We start from the raw sequence: 15,035 nt of genomic DNA on the forward strand, positions 1-15,035 counted from the left end.
AATGACTCTCTTTGAAAGCCAGCCTCAGGGAGGAAAAACAACAACTGAGGTTAACTCTAAGTTTGACTATAAGGGACAAAAGATGAGGTCACTTCATTCTTACCTGCTGACCACGTAAATTCCCCTGCACACAAAGTTGAGTGGGCAGGAAGCTTTTCACTGGATATCAACAGCTCTAAAGCAGACTAGCAAAAAATAAATAAATAAAATGCCAGTAGAGTCAGGTGGAACGCCTTCCAAGAGTCCAGAGACCCAAGAAGAAACTGCAACCCCAATGAATGACATATACTTTCTTCTGGGTCCATCTAAAATGCTGTGAGATATTCTGAATTCCTTCTGGTAATGAGTGAAAAAATTGAAAGCATTGTAGTGGTTATGAGATCAATCATTTGTATTTGAGAACGCTAAAGCTGGACAGATGAAAGAGAAAATCTTAGACTCCGGAAAGTGAGTTAGTTTAAATATAGACAGATGGAGAAAGGGCTCATTATTCATCACTTTAGCAAGTTTCACACACCACCTGTTCTAACTACAAAAGTCTCCGAAGTCAAATATTTTCCCATTGCTCCTGCAATCCAGTTTTACCATGCTTTAATGTGCTGGTAGCCTCACTTTCCTCGATCCATAAGACACGTGCCGTTTGATATGCCATTTCTAATAGTATTAAAGGCTGAAATATGATCACGAACATTAAAATACAATAAAGTCAATGGATAGTTAGAGATTTCTCAGGTATATCCATTTGCCCACATTAAGCCCAACACAGTAATAGAATGAATTTCAATATCAAATTATGAACTAAAAATACATTTCCAATATAGAACTTTATAAAACTTATAAATGGGTCTTTTTTCTTTCTCTTTAATTATCATTCCTCCCAATGGCAATCATTGAAAGTTTCTCATTTTTTTAAATTTATTTTCATCCAAATCTGTGATATCACTGATGTGGAAAATTCTTTGTAGTAAAACTTCATTTCTACAAATTATCAATTGGTTTCTAACCTAAAATCTTTGAGAAGTAAATTGGCCACTGAAGGGGATTCATGGTCATGAATCCATTATATGTCGGGCAAGACAGACACACATGAATGTATGTCTTCCTGACTCCAAAGCCAGCCCTCCATCCTTTATGTCACCTTTCCTGCCATTACACAATTTTTACAACACAAGAAGACAAGGCCATTTAGATGAACAAAAACATTTTAGTGATCGTCCTAGAGAGATTCCTAGAGTCTAAGCAGAAGCCCTCTATTTAACTAGCTACATCTTCATAAAGAAGTATATTAGGTAGCTTTGGGGGAATGAGGGTAGAAAGAGCAGGAAGACAGATTGGTAGTCCATAGTAACTCCTCAGAACTCCCTAATCCATGCTGCAGCTTTAACTTAGAGAAGACTTTTTGGACCTCTAAACTGCCTTTCTTCTTACAAGATTCCAACTTGATAGTTTTTACTTCCATATAAACTGTGTTACTAATACAATGCAATTCTTGCTTTGCCCCTCTTGATCTCAAGTTCACGTTTATTGAACTAAATCCACGTGCAAAGATGAGTAAGATGTGTTCCCTGCCCTCACATTTCCTCATCTATTAAATGAGGTAACTGAACCAGATGATCTCTGAGGTCTATTTTATTTTAAATCTATAATCCCATGACCCAATGGCCTTCTGGACTCGAGATAGCTTTCCCAAGGGATATGAACATGCAACATTTGAGAAAGAGCCAGAGAACCTCAGGGCTGTGGGAAGCAGCTCTCAAGCAGTAATATGAACTCCCTTTCATCTATATTTGTATATCTGAACATAGCTGAAGCAAACAGAAAATTCCTAAAAGTATAAGCCACAAACACTAGACCCCAAATCCTTCCCTGGCTGGATAGGATTAAGTAGAAGTTTTTTTGTTTTTGTTTTTTTTTATATTAGTCTGGAAATATAAGAACCACATCAAAAGGACAAATTGAGTCAGACATACAACAGTAGACCCTAAAGGCTTCTACATTACAATCTTAGTAGTTGATGTTTAAATAATTTATAAAGCAATTTACATACATTATCTCATTTCATCCTCACAGCAACCCCTAAAGTAGCTACCAGAGTTATTTTTATCCCCATTTTACAAACCCTTCACAGCTGTCCTCTCCTCCATTCACTCTCCCTGATTCAGGCTCTCATTACCTCTTGCCTAGACATCCAAACCGCCTTCTTCTAATTTGTCTTCCTACTTCGGGTCTCTTCTCAGTCCCATCTATTGTGACACCTCTGTAGAAGTAATTTTCCTCAAGGACAGGCCTTACAATAACACTCCCCAGCTCAATTAACTCTAGTGATTTCCTCCCTATTACCTGAATCTGGGCTAAAGATGAACTTCATTTGGCATTTAAAGCTCTTCAGATCTTACACCAATTCTACCTTTCCAGGCATCTTCTATTGTATTGCCTCCCACAAACTACAGCCCTATCATTCTGGCCTTCCTCCTTGTCCTCCTCTGCCTCTCTACTGGCTGTCCCCTATTCTTGGAGTATTCTTCCTCTCTTTTAGAATCCCTTATTTCTTTCAAGACTTAGACCATGACAACTTCTGCATGGAATTCCCCCGAGCTGCAAGTTCCATCCCTCATGTCAGGTTTCTCTGTATCTGCTTTATAGATGTTCCATGTATGTGTATGTATGTAAAATATAAGTATGCATGTAAATATACATATATGCATTTTATATGCATGAATATAGAAAACATAAAACATATATGTGTGTGCATGTTTTCTTATATAGTCAATAGGAGCTTGTTGCTTCCTTTGTCTTTGTATATACTTGTTCATCAATTGACTCAAAATGGTGTATCCAATCTGGAAGGTAGCTCAGAATTGATTAGTTTAAATTTTTAATTTAATAGTTGAAGAAATTGGGATCAAAAAGATTAAGCTGATTACCTATCATCACACAAGCAATCATCATTAGAAAAAGAATTTGAACCCATGTGAAGGGTGGCGATATTTCTGATCAATATTGCAAAATATTTGGAATGAGCCCTTTGGATATCTGAATGCCATGGCATCCTACAAGCAATGACAGTAAGGGACAACCTTGTCTTCTATTCCCATTCTCCTGAGTGGGTCGAAATAAGGTGCTATTGAGACTTTCAATGAAAAAGAGTAAATTGCCTTCTTCTGACCTGATTTCATTTGTCCTTCTCATAAAAACTCTTTAGTGCTCCAGCTTTCCTTCTCCCATGGAGCACCAATTAGAAACAACTGGAACTCCACAGGGGGCACAGAAAAAAGGGAACTTGGGTGGCCAGACATTTGGTGCCACAGGAGGGTGTCCTGTTTTTCTCAGCTTTCCTTCTCACAAACCCCAGGAAGTCACAGCCAGACATAGAGAGTTCCGATGGAGATCAGAAATGCTCCTTCCCCCAGTTTATTTCATAAATGGACAGCAATTTTTGATTGTTTGAAAAGAGTTTGAAAATGTGTTTGTTATTCTAATGAACATCAAGTAGGCAGCCAGGGGGGAAACAAACTGGGCTACAAAACATTCATATTCACACATACACACATACATACATCATTCTAAAAATAATGGACAAGAATCTCCATAACAGTTTTAAGACTCATCTTTAAAGCCTTGGATTTACATGACCAAAATGACAGGTTGCTTACTAGGGTTGTCAAGAGCATACAGATAAAAGCCTAACGAGTAAGGTAAACACCTAACAGACTCTGAGTAAAAGGAAAGTGGGAAGAAGTTCCACAACTGGTCTCTGAACAGTGCCATCAGCTACTGAAATAACTGAAATTATTACTTAACATGAGAATCAGGTTCAAAGTCATTTAAAATATAACAGCAGGGGAATTTTGTGTCCAGATTCCTTTAAGACAGCAATTTCCAAAGTTGGGACCAGGGCTCTTTGGGGAGAGGGAATGATATGAAAGGGGGGTCTCCTGGAGTAATTGAGAAAGTTTCTGGTCATGGAGACAGGAAGATCTGGGTATAAATTCCATCTCAGACACTTGTTAGTTTTGTGTCCCTGGGCAAATTACTGAACCCCTCTATGGCTCATTTTCCTCATCTCTACATTAAATGAGTTAGACTCTACATCTAAAATTCCTTTTAGCTCTAAATCAAGGGAGAAATGAAATAAAATTAAGTGAAACAAGCCTTGACTTGTCACCCAAGTGGTATATGACCAACGAAATGGAGGGTTGGAAGATGGGTGACATTCTCCCCTCTTCAGAATAGATAATCAATATTTAACACAACCACCTTGATCTATTACTTTTCAGTGTTTCAAACTGGTTCCTTAAAATTTCCTACCTTTCCTTCTGAAAAGGCTGTCAACCTCTCTGAGCAGATTTAACCCAACCCCAATCCTGTCTTCCACAGCTGGAGCTGAATTGATGCTACTGGGAAAATCCTCCTCACTCCCTCCTTTACCCAGAAAACCACTATGAGGGGAGGGGAACAAAGGAATAGGGTGAAGGATTAAGAACTTTTGGAGACCACTGCTTTAATGCATTCAATACCACAAATACTGGTCTCTAATGGCTCTGTGTATTCTAAAAATATCACTGTGCAAATTGCCTGAGCTTCTCAGATACCCCCATCAGGACTCCAACATAAAAACGATGGTCCTTTTCTTTCTTTAGCAATTGTAACATGGGACCTCATGGATACAAGTGGGGGCAGGAATAAGAGTGTTTGAATGGCTATAGAGGATCTCAGTGGGGAGCAACTGGGCTCAAATTCCCTTCAGTTGAAATTGAGAGATATAAAATCAGACTGTTCAGAGAAAATAAGACCCTCTTTCTCCAAACTTTATCAGGGAGAGAGAAGGTAAATGTTCCTTTTGGAAAGAATAACATGAAATCTACTGAAAACCCCAGTTTTGTCCATTTGGGTTATTGGTGATATAGAAAAGTATAGGCTAAAAATGATACCCCCCCCCCCCCGCCCCTCGATAGTGGTTAGAACTTTGGAAGTTATTGTGTGATGTTTTACAATAGGATTATATTTTAGGTTTTTATTTTCTTTAAGTTAATATTAGAATTCACTTACCTTTTTCTGAGTATATACCAGCCCCAGGCTCTGGCTGAACATCTGGAAGAGGCCATCCCACTCTTAGCCCCAAGAACTGAAAAATGGCCACTTTTCTTTCCTTAAATGTTTCTCTGAAGCACAATAGATCTGTCTAGGAAAATAATATAGAAAATGTTTTACTTTTCTGTAAATCAAATTTATTTCCTTTGGGATTTTCAGAGGTGTCTATTTCCTTTTTCAAGGAGTAGTGTTGGGCGAGATCTTGAGGTCAGGAGACCTGGGTTCAAGTTCTGTTTTTTTTCTATTTCATAGCTTCAGGACCTTAGGCAAATCATGTCATCTCTCGGAGACAAATTTGATTCAATGCAAATCTATTAAACATATATTATGCACTTATGCAAGGTACTCAGCTAACTCTGGAGATGCAAAGACATAAATGAAATCCTGTTTTATAGTGTACACACTTAAGATATCTTTGGAAAGGTTTTTGAATCGAAATGTCTTTACACTTAAAGTGCTTACATTCTACTACTGAGATAGACTATGTATAAATATATACCCATGTATGTGTCTGTGTGCATCTCTCTCAATATGTATATGTATATATATTCATGCATATATATGATATATGTGTCTAGATATATACTTCTGTATATATGTAGCCAAAAGTTTATATATACAAATATATTTTCAGACATACAAATTATTTGTTGTGCATTATATTATTTGCTATATATTAAAGTATTGCATCTTATATTTGATGTTATATTACTATATATTATTTATTATGTGTATTATATATTATAGTGCATATTATAGTGTGTATTACATATCTATTTCATATTACAGTATATTTTTGTTATATTTACTATAATGTATTTGAATACTACTTATATATATTATTTATACTTAATTTTATAGCATATATTATATACATGATCATTTTTGTATATCAATTACATTGTTGCATTTTGAATGTTATATTTTTGTTGTATACTATGTTATACAAAAATATAATATATGTGTATTTTTTTGGCAACAGCGCCCTCCCAGTCCTTCAGGTTCGCAACCTGGGAGACATCTTGGACCCTCCACTGTCTCTCTCCATATCTGAGCCCTTACCAAGGTCTACCAAATTCATCTTTGCAGCATCTCTCAAATATGGCCCCTTCTGCCCTCTGACATGTGTCACCCTCTGGTGCAAGCCCTCATCAGCTCATACCTTGGTCACTGTTATAGTCCGCTGATGGCTATCTCCACCTCAAATCTCTGCCCACTCAAATCCATCTTCCATTCAGCCACTAAACCACAGGTATGACCATGTCATACACAATCCCCACTCAAACTCCAGGATCAAATATAAAATATTCTATTCATCATTCAAAGCTCTTCATAACCTAGTCCCTCCTCCCTTTCCTGGATGCTTTTTATGTCTCAACATTTATTCATTGACACACTGACAATGGTCTCCTGACTGTTCCAAAAACAAGACCCTCCCAGTCTTTTTCTTTGGCTCTCCTCCCTACCTAGAACGCTCTTCCTCCTCTGCTCTAACTACTGACCTTCTGGGCTTTCTCTAAGTCCCAGCTAAAATCCCTCCTACTACAGGAAACCTTCTCCAACTCCTCTTAATTCAGTGACTTCCTTCTTTGAATTATTTCCTCTTTACTCTCTCTCTATAGCTTGTTTTTCATATGTTTGTATGGTTTCTATCCCATTAGACTGTTAACTTCTTGAGGGTAAGAATCCAGCACAATGTCTGGCTTATAAGAACTTAACAAATGTTTCTTGAATTGAACTAAATTGCATGTGTCTGTGAGTGCAAATGTCTACATACAAGAGAATGAGTGATAGGCATGAAAAGAAAGATCTTAAGAAAGATTCCTCATTTTGAAAATGGGAATAATAATAACTTCACTAACTATCTCATAGGGTTGTCCTGAGAAAATAATTTCATAGACCTTAAAGCATTAAATAAAGGTGAATTATCATTTGTAGTGACTGCTGCAATTTAAGCTCTCATGTTTAGCAGCCACCTGGTGAAGTAGTTAATTCCACACTGCCAGGGACTGTGATTTTGGGGCTCACTTTGGTCCTTAATCCACTGACACATACTATAATCCCTCTGAAACTGCATAGATGGTTTTAGAGAGTTATGATAGATGAAAAATTCATAACTTGCCGCCAACTGTGTGATTGTAGTAGTTCAGTCATTTTTCAGTCATGTCTGACTCTCTGCGACCCCATTTCGGATTTTCTTAGCAAATACATTTCCTTCACTGGTTCATTTTATAGATAAGGAAACTGAGGCAAATGGGGTTAAGTGACTTGTTCAAAGTAACACAGCTAATAAATATCTGAAGACAGATTGGAATCATGATGAAGTATTTTCCTGACCCTATACCCAGAATTCTATCCACTGTACCTTTGTAACTAGATGATTATAAGGGGCAGGGCCATGATGGTGGAGAAAGTACAAAGAGCCATCTGACTTCTACCATATTTCCCTCCAAAAAATCAATGTTATAGCACTTCAAGATCAATAATGGAGCAGCAAAACCCACAAAAAGACAGGGTGAAGTAATTTTTCAACCCAAAACAACTTAGAAGGCCGACATGAGGAATATAGTGCACCACAATGGAAGTGGAGAGCAGTATACCAGGGTAGGACCCAATGAGGCAATGGACCTTGGGAATAACTGAAGCAGTGGCCTAGGCTTCTAAAACTCTTAGCCACAGAAGGTGAAGGGGGTTGGAAAATTGCTCAAACAGAGAATATAGGAGTCTCTTTGCTGACTCTATGTGCAAAATGCTTGTGTTGTCCATGTGCAGAACCAAGTCACAGTCCTGTGGTGAAGTTCCAATGTGAGAAAGAACACTGGCATACACCAATACTTGCAGCCACAGGGGATCAGGGGACCCTGGTCACAATTCCACAGGGTAAAGGAGTGCTTGGAGTTTCTCACAGACCAGAGCACAGGCTAGCAGAGTATTAAAGAAGCCTCTCCTTACATCATACCACCTTAGAAAAATTGAATTCAGATAGATCCCCAGAGTCATCTCTGAAGAAAGCTGCATAAGGAACCTGAAACTTGGAAGAGTACTCCCTTCACCACAATTGCAGAGCCCAATTTTAACAGTTTTTTTTTTAAACTGAGAAAAGAAAAGGTCAGGAAAATGTGCAAATAACAAAAAAAGGAACTCAGCAAGACAATTATTTTGGTGACAGGGTAAACTCAAACTCAAAAGAAGACAACTGAGTCAATCCTGCTGCATCCAAAGACTCCAAGAAAAATATTAATCTCAAGCCTGAAAAGAATTAATGGAGGAACTCAAAAAGGATTTGAAAAATCAAATGAGAGAGGTAGAAGAAAAATTGGGAAAATAAACGAGAGTGATACAGTAAAATCTTTTTAAAAAGAGTCAACAGCTTGGAAAAGGAGACACAAAAATACTAAAGTAATTAATATGTTAAAAAAAACAGAATGGGATAATTGGAAAAGATACACAAAAGGAAGGACTTCTTATAAAGCAGAATTAACCAAATGGAAAAAGATATACCGAAATTCACTGAAGAGAAAAACTTCTTGAAAGACAGAATTGGCCCTTTGGAAAAAAAGGTACAAAAATTCACCAAGGAAAAGAACTCTTTACAAAGTAGAATTGACCAAATGGAAAAGGAATACAAAAGCTCACTCAAGAAAATCATGTTTTAAAAATTAGAATTGAGCAAGTGGAAGCTAATGACTCCATAAGACATCAAGAAACAATCAAAGCCAGAAGAATGAAAAAAAAAAAGTAGAAGAAAATGTGAAATATTTCATATGAAAAGCAGCTGGTCTGGAAAATAAATCCAGGAAAGACAATTAAGAATTATTGAACTCTTTGAAAGCCATGATAAAAAAAGTTTAGACATGAGATCTTTAAAGAAATCATCAAATAATACTGCCTTGATGTTCTAGAACCAGAAGACAAAAACCACTGATCACCTCCTGAGAAAGCTCCCCAAAGGATGACTCCTTAGAGTATTACAACCAAATTCTCAAACTCACAGATCAAGGAGAAAGTATTGCAATCAGCCAAAAAGAAAAAAATCAAATATCATGGAGCCATAGCCAGGGTAACACAAAATTTAGCAATTTCTACATTAAAGGACTGGAGGATCTGAAAAAAAAAAAAAGAGGAGGAGGAGAAGGAGGAGCAGGAGGAGGAGGAGGAGGATGAGGACAAGGAAGAATAAGAAAAAGAATAGCATGGGAGGCCGAGTGTCCTCAGCCAAGTCCAGCTGTCTGAGGATGACAGTGAGGACTGTCACTCAATTGCTGCAGGCAGTGATTTGGACTCTGATGAACGAGGTTCTTCCTTAGGCCTTCTTTGACATTTTACCTTCCCCTGATTATGTATATATTGTGTACAGTGTCTGAGCCATGAGGTGAACACAGTTGAGTTTTTTTTTATTTTTAAATTATTCATAAGCAATAATAAATCTTTCTTCCTGACCTTAAAAAAAAGATTTAGCAACTTCTACATTAAAGGACTGGAGAATCTGAAAGGACTGGAGGATCCTCCTTCTCCTCCTCTTCCTGCTCCTCCACCTCCTCTTTTTTTTTTTAACTAAAGGGATTTTTATTCTTTGGGGGGAAGGGGTAAGAAGAGGTTAAGGAAAGGGAAGAGGAAAATTAGATTCTCTCTAATCTCCAAATTATCTTGTTGATTGAAGATTTGAAATACAGTCAGTTTTGAAGTAGTATTATTTTCTGCTAAGGGTAGATATTCACAGCACTGCTGACAAGTCTCTTTGGGCTAAACCAAATTTCTCTGCAGCTCAGAGTCTATGTAGAAGGCAATGGCTATAGAGAAGATGAAGTATGAAGTGGTCTGTCTTCCACCTTCTGGTCAAACAGCCAGAGGAGGAATGAATTCTCAGCCAGCTCAAGCTGTTTAACTGTTAACTTCAAGGTTCCATTGGTGTTCCAAAGTTCTGAGCTCCTTGCTTTTTTCTGCAGATCCATTTGTCATTGCCCAATATCTTCATTTATACTTGTGAATGAGAAAGTTGGAGAAAGTCATAACTGTCTGCTTTGCTGCATATCTACTGGAATGATATTCCAAAGGGCAAAGGTGCTAGGACTTCAACCAAGATTCACTATACTGAGCATAATTCTTTAGTTGAAAAATGGGTATTCAATGAAATAGAGGACTCTCAAACATTCCTGATGAAAAGACCAGAACATAATGAAAAATTTGACTCTCAAACACAAGACTCAAGAGAATCAAAGATTAACAGGCAAGGGAAATCAAAAGATATTCAATAAAGTTAAATTGTATACATCCCTAAATGGGAGGATGATTCTTGTAACTCCAAAGGGCTTTATCATTATTAGTGCAGAAAATTATATAGAGGGAGATGGGTATGAATTTATTATGATGGGATGATATAAAATATTAAATAAAACTAATACACGAGAAAGAGGAATACATTGGGAGAAGTAAGAAGTAGAAATGGAATGGAGTAAATTATTACACATAAAAGAGGCACAAAAGTGTTTACACTGGAGGAGATGGGGGAGATAGGAAAGAGCATGTGAACCTTACTCTCATTAGAATAAACTTAATGAAGGAAGAATATACACAATAAATTAGGTATAGGAAGCTATCTAACCCTATAAGAAAGTAAGAGGGGAAAGGGATAAGAGAAAAGGGGTTTTGGCTGATAAAAAGAGGTCATATTGTGAGAGGTAGATGTCAGAAAGGAAATAGGTAAGTGGAATGAAAAGTAATACACCGTAACTATAATGGTGCAAAATTTTGGCAAAGATCTCTTAAAATGACCTCATTTCTCAAATATTTAGAGAAATGAGTTGAATATATAAGAACACAAATCATTACCCAATCAATAAATGGACAAGGGACATGAACAGGTGATTCTCAAATATAGTAATTAAAGCTCTCTGTAATTCTGCAAAAATGCTCTAAATCACTGTTAGAGAAATGTAAATTAAAACAAATCTGAGGTACCATCCCACACCTATGTGATTGACTATGAAGACAAAAAAGAAAACAATTCTTGGAGAGGAAATGGGAAATCTGGACTGGGACATGAATCATTCAGGAGAGCAATTTGGACCTATGTCCAAAGGGCTATAAAACACTTCATACACTTAGACTCAGCAGTACCATTACTAGGTTTGTATCTCAAAGAGACAAAAAAGGGGGGAGGGGACCTATCAGTACAAAAATATTTAAAAAGCTCTTGTTAGGTGGGTAAGGATTCAGAAAGTGAGAGGATACTCACCAACTGGGGAATGACTAAATTATAGTATAAGATTATAATGGAATATTATTGTGCTTTAAGAAATAATGAGCAGGAAAAGGAATAATAAAGTGGAGAAGTTCCATGGAGACTGGAACAACCTCCAGGAAGTGATGCAGAGCGAGAGGAGCAGAACCAGGAGAACATTGTACACAGAGACTAATACACTGTGGTATAATCGAACGTAATGGACTTCTCCATTAGTGGCGGTGTAATGTCCCTGAACAACTTACAGGGATCCAGGAGAAAAAAACACCATTCATAAGCAAAGGATAAACTATGGGAGTGGAAACACCGAGAAAAAGCAACTGCCTGAATACAGAGGTTGAGGGGACATGACAGAGGATAGACTCTAAATGAACACTCTAATGCAAATACTATCAACAAAGCAATGGGTTCAAATCAAGAAAACATCTAATGCCCAGTGGACTTACGCGTCGGCTATGGGGGGTGGGGGGGGGGAGGAAAAGAAAATGATCTATGTCTTTAACAAATAATGCTTGGAAATGATCAAATAAAATATATTTAAAAAAAAAAAGAAATAATGAGCAGGAAGAGCTCAGAAAAACCTGCAAAGACTTACACAAATTACAACTGAGTGAAATAAGCAGAACCAGGAGTATACTGTACACAGTGACAATAATACTGTACAATGAACAACTGGGAATAAGAGCTATTCTCAACAAAATAATGATCCAAACTAAAGATCCTAAAGAACTCCCCATAAAAAGGCCATCTTCTTCTATAGATAAAGAACTACACCTGAATCCAAACCAAAGAAAACTTCTTTCACCTTTTAATTTTTTTTCTTTTCAGGAATCCTTCTACAAAAGGATTAATATAAAAATGTTTTAAATGATTGAACTTGTAAAATCTATATGAAATTGCTTACCATTTCAATGGGGGTGGGAGGTGAGGGAGAAGGGAGGGAGGGAGGGAATTCAGCACCTGATATTCTTTGGAGAAGGTTGGAAACCATGTTTATATGTAATTGTGAGGAAAATAAAATAAAATTTAATACTTTAAAATAACTGAGTCATTATTCTATGAGTTAACTTTAGAGAAAAATTAATTAAATAGGAATGAGCAACAAGAGTTTTATAAATACATATATCTGTTTTTTTTTTCCAAATGTGCATTATCTAATGTGGTGAGGAGAAGGAGATACCTGAGAACTTTAATTCAACAAACAAATAAATAAAAATTTCAAAATGAATAAATTTAAACTTTTCTTAAAAACCTGTGAACTGCCTCCTGGACATAGCCAGTGCTTTGTTGACTTGTTCAGTCCTGCCAACATTCATATTCTCTGCCATACCTGCTGAGAAACAGAGTTGCCTCAACATAAACCAAACTATCAAAGTAAAACTCCAGGGGAATTAATTATCTATTAAAATGCTTATATTAATGCTTTCCTGTTTAATTTGTGTTGAAATATCACATGAAGTGAAAAAATATTTTATAATATAAATAATTTCTCATCAAAATGATATATTTGGTTAATGATTTATGTTTTTTAATGCCAAGATTTCTTAAAGTGAAAAACTACATGGTTTTTATGCTTTCATAGGATATTTTAGGTGAATACATCTAGATTCTATGATTTTCCCCATATGACAGCACTCTCCTAGAGTATACACCCTGATCTATCTCTAGCATATAATTTTAGTGAAATTCTTAAGGATTAGAGGTTACAAAGCTAAGAAGTAATGATGGTAGAACTGGAATCCAGACTTCTTAAAAAATAAGGATGTACGAATAAGAGACAGATAGACATATAGGGAGAGAGAGAGGATAGATAGATAGACAGTATAGGTTGGTTTTCTACCAATAGTTTTATACCTATTAATCTAGGCTGCCACTCTTTGGGAGCAAAGTTACTTGGTCCTTAAGGAATCTTTAGAGAGATTATGAACCATCTTTCTATAGGCAATTTTAAAAATGAAATTGTGGCATGTGGAATTTAAAGATATCAAATGCATATCTAATTTTGATTTGTAATTGACTTCAATTTACACCAAATGATTAAGTTTATTGGCTTTAGATAGTTTAAAAGAGAAATGATATTTTCTCATGTATATTTATCAGGAGATGCACTATTTACAATTCATGTATTTTAGGGTAGAGTGCCATAAAAATGATTTAGGTTACTGCTAAAACACATAATTGTTTATTTATCACTCAGATATGTAACTTCAACATATTAATAAAATGTTGGTATGTCGTTATTAGTCTTTTGAAATTGAATGCAAATATGGTCAGATTAGAAGCAGATCCGAAAGAAGGGAACACCTTAGTTTCTGTAAATACTTATCCTCCAGAATTCAAGATGTTCTTAGGTGCCAACTAATTTGAAATTCCTATAAAATAGTATAGAGACAAGGAATTCTAGTCCTTGAAATGTGTCAGGAATCAGGCAGCAAACAGTGTTGGAGAAGGATGGGAGGAATGCAGGTATTTTCATGATCAGTAGACATTATGGTTAGTATGAGATATAGGAGGAACAGAAAGCAAGCATCTTGAGAAGTTAGCTAGAGCCAGTCAGTTGGCCAGGTGATAATACATATATATGGGAAAGAGAAAAGAGGGATGCTGCAGGAATAACAAAATGATTCTGAATACCATGTTATTAAACTGACTCCAATGAAGCACCTTTTGATGGATTAATAAGGATTGACTGCCATTAAGAGTTGTGCATTGAGACATGACTCACATTTTAGACCAATCAATCAACACACATTTAATCAGTGCTTACTATATGCCAGGTATTGTACTGAGTAGTGGAGACAAAAAGTAAAAACTAAAAACAGTCCCTGTCATCAAGGAGCTTATGATCTAATGGAAGAGACTCTGTGACAGAGAGAGATCTATATCTCTGTCCATCTATATTCCTATAAGCATTTACATATATATATATATATGTGTGTGTGTGTGTGCATGTGCTTTTGTATAAAGGATGAATATAGAATAAGTGGGAGGTAGTCAAATTAATGAGCATTTATTGAGAACTATTAGCAGGCAATCTACTAAACCCTGGAGATTTAGACCAAGGCTAAAGATAGTCCCTGCTCTTAAGAAGCTCACAGATTGATGGGAGAGACAATGTGCACACGAGTATGTACAAATAAAAGATAGATACATACATAGATACTTAGAAAGATACATAGATAAACAATATCGGTATATAGGGAGAGAGAATAGATAGATAAACTGACAGACAGGATAGGCAGGTAGACAGAGAAATAGCCAGACAGAGAGAGACAGAGGAGGCAGATTAAGACACCTGGGTGGGAGTTTCCAACTGTATGGGTGTATGATGAATTGGAAAAATTCAAGGGACAGAGGAAAGTCAGTAGCGTTAAATGAGGGAGTGATTAGGAAAGGACTTTTGTAGAAGGTGAGATTTTAACTGGGTCTGGAAGAAAATCAGGGAAGCCAAGAGGTATAGATGAGGAGAGAGGGAAGGAGGGAGGTGGAAACTCTGGGAGAGAGAGATAAAGAGAAAGAGAGAGAGAGAATTCCAAGGAGTCAATCAATGAAAATACATAGTTAGCCATTTCTCAATTATTAAATTGTCAAAGGATATGAATCAGCAGTTTTCAGAGGAAGAACTCTAAGCTCTCAATAGAAATCCAAGAGAATGCCCTAAATAATGCTTCTAGAAATGCAGATAAGAATAACACTGAGGTTC

Source organism: Monodelphis domestica, chromosome 5 (assembly GCF_027887165.1).
Source record: "Monodelphis domestica isolate mMonDom1 chromosome 5, mMonDom1.pri, whole genome shotgun sequence".
NCBI lineage: Eukaryota > Metazoa > Chordata > Mammalia > Didelphimorphia > Didelphidae > Monodelphis > Monodelphis domestica.